We start from the raw sequence: 3,058 nt of genomic DNA, 5'->3' as shown, positions 1-3,058 counted from the left end.
ACGGCCAGGGAACATGCTCGTGTTCTCCAATTTTTAATACTTGTGATTCATGAATTTTGAAATTGGACGAGTCTGACATTTAATACATGCCCGTGTTCCTTGGGCATGTGGGTGCACACGGCTGTGTCGTATGGCCCTGTCTGGCATTGTTCGCTTCTCCCACACCCGTGTTCGTGTGATAGGTTTGACCACGAGTGTTAGACACGGGCATGTCACATGCCCGTGCTGTTTTAACAGGTTCGCCCATGGTTCTTCCACACGGGCGTGTCGCACGCCCGTGATATTTTGGTAGGCTCGACCATGGCCATGTCACATAGCCGTGGCGTTTTATCGTAGCTCGTGTTTGGGGAAATCTTTGCCTTGTTTTCACACGGCCCTATGCACGCCCGCGTGCTTGGCTATGTCTCTATGGAAAACCTGTATTCAAGTGTTCTGTTAGTAAGTTAGATGTTGAATACTAAATTTTAAAGAATTTAATACAGTTAGTGCTCGGTTTCCTCCTGAGAAGCACTTATTTATAGTCTAAGCACGACTTATCTCTCTGTTGAATGATCATGGTGGTTTGAGGAGTTTATAATCCTCATTCCTGCTATCAATCTCATCAAAATAAGGTTTTAAACGTGTATTGTTTACCTTAAAAGTGCCGAACTTGGGATGACTCACCTCGACCGTACCAAATGGGAAAATGCTGAGTACCGTAAGAGGGATTTCTTCATTTGGTGTGGGAGCGACAATGTGGGGATCTGTGGCATCTAATAAGTCTCTATCTCCAACCTTAAGTTGATTTGGAAAGGTATTGACCTCGTTCAGTTAGAGATTCGATTTGTCAGGTGTTCTCGATTTATGCATCTGCCATTTATCTAGCTCCTTGATTTGTAGCCTTCGATCTTCCTGAATAGGTCCTCTATTATTGTTTGAGAATGGCTCATGTACTTCTTTCAGACTCATTTCTTGCAAAGAAGGTTGTACTATATTGTCAGATTTAATAGAATGGGTTAAACGATCACCTTTAATTTCTGATGTGCTGCCAGAATTGCGAGCTTGAAGAGTGATTGTTTCGTCTCCCACACAGAGTGTGAGTTCACCTGTGCCAACATCAATAATCATTTTAGCCGTTGCTAAAAAGGGCCTTCCTAAAATTAAAGGAGTGTTGCTAACCTTCTTTATGTCTAGAACAATGAAGTCAACGAGAAACATAAATTTATCAATTTTAACTAGCACATCTTCAATAATACCCCTAGGGAATCTTATAGTTTTATCTACTAATTGAATGCTTATCCTAGTCTGTTTGGGTTTCCTGAGACCTAGTTGCTTAAACATTTTGTAAGACATGACGTTAATACTAGCCCCTAAATCAGCTAATGCATTATTAACATCTAAACTACCAATTAAGCAAGGAATCGTAAAGCTCCCCGGATCTTTTACTTTGTTTGGTAGCTTATTTTGCAGAATAGCTGAGCACACTATGTTTAGCTCCACATGCGACGCCTCGTCCAAATTCCACTTATTTGCTAAAAGCTCCTTTAAAAATTTCATTGCGTTTGGCATCTGCGACAGGGCTTCAATAAACAGTAAGTTAATGTGTAATTTTTTTAAGAGTTTAAGGAATTTACCAAATTGTTCATCTGAGCGGTCTTTCCTTGTCGCGTTGGGGTATGGCACACGAGGTTTATATTCGATGTTCACTGATTTGTTTGTATTGTGATCTACCTCACCTTGACCTTTGCTTACCACAGTTTCTTGCCTCGGTTCTGGCTCAGGCTCAACAAATCCTTCTCCATCTTGAATATCAATTTCTTGAGTTGTTCCCTTGGGTTGGGTTTAGTATTACTTGGCAAGCTACCATGTGGTCGTTCGGAGATTTGTTTGGAAAGCTGACCTATTTGAGTTTTGAGCCCTAGGATCGACGCTTTTTGATTTTTAAGTGTTGTCTCGGTGTTTTGAAAATGGGTTTCTGACACTGATATAAACTTTGAGAGCATCTCTTCAAGGTTCGGCTTCCTTTCCTGTTGGTAGGGTGGTTGTTGAAAACCTGGAGGATGTTGTGGTCTTTGATTTCCTTGACCGCCCCATGAGAAATTGGGGTGGTTCCTCCAACCTGCATTGTAAGTTTTACTATATGGATTGTTTTGAGGTCGAGGATTATTACCCATGTAATTTAATTGCTCATTATCCATGTTGTGGCCATAAGGCTGGTATTTCGAATGGTTTGGTCCACCTCCACTTGCTTGGCACTGCATTACGGGTAAACCTGTGAAGAACTAAGAAAACCATCAATCTTTTTATTTAGAAGTTCTACCTAGTTTGACAGCATAGTAACCAAATTAACATTATAAACGCTTGTTGCTTTAGTTAGCTTAGTCTCATGACTTACCACTGATAGTTATTCAGTGACATCTCCTCTATAAACTCATAGGCATCTTCAGGTGTTTTATTATTGATGGTTCCGCCAGCAGCTGTGTCAACCATTTGTCGAGTCGAAGGATTCAGGCCATTATGGAATGTTTGAACTTGAAGCCAAAGCGGTAACCCATGGTGAGGGCACCTTCTCAGTAAGTCTTTGTATCTCTCCCATGCATCATAAAGTGTTTCTAAGTCCATCTGCACAAATGAAGAGATATCATTGCGTAATTTAGCTATTTTAGCTAGTGGAAAGTATTTGAGTAAAAATTTTTCGGTTATTTGTTCCCAAGTAGTAATTGAACCTCGTGGTAACGAGTTCAACTAGCTTTATTCCTCAATGAAAAGGGAAACAACCGAAGACATATGGCATCATTAGAAACACCATTGATTTTAAATGTATCGCAAAATTCTAGAAAGTTTGCTAAGTGAGCGTTGGGATCTTCATCCTGCAAACCATCAAACTGAACAAACTGTTGTATCATTTGAATTGTGTTAGGTGTCAGTTCAAAAGTATTTGCAGCTACAGCAGGTCTAACTATGCTAGATTCAGTTCCTGTTAAAGAAGGTTTAGCATAATCATACATAGTGCCTGGAGTGGGATTTTGATTACCCGCAATTGTAGGAGGTAGTTGATTGTCTTGGTTTTCAGCCATCT

General features: G+C 40.4%; 1 non-coding gene across 1 annotated transcript; it reads left to right on the top strand.

Annotated features, from left to right (window-relative positions):
• The first annotated feature begins 2,527 nt into the window (after nucleotides 1-2,527).
• LOC121211998 (small nucleolar RNA R71) lies at nucleotides 2,528-2,634 on the top strand. Its single transcript, XR_005907211.1, has one exon. It is a non-coding gene; the product is annotated as a small nucleolar RNA R71 (small nucleolar RNA).
• The last annotated feature ends 424 nt before the right edge of the window (nucleotides 2,635-3,058 follow it).

This window comes from Gossypium hirsutum, chromosome A12, assembly GCF_007990345.1.
Source record: "Gossypium hirsutum isolate 1008001.06 chromosome A12, Gossypium_hirsutum_v2.1, whole genome shotgun sequence".
Taxonomy (NCBI): Eukaryota; Viridiplantae; Streptophyta; class Magnoliopsida; order Malvales; family Malvaceae; genus Gossypium; species Gossypium hirsutum.
Note: the sequence above shows the minus strand (reverse complement) of the source record. Positions and strands in the feature narration are given on the sequence as shown.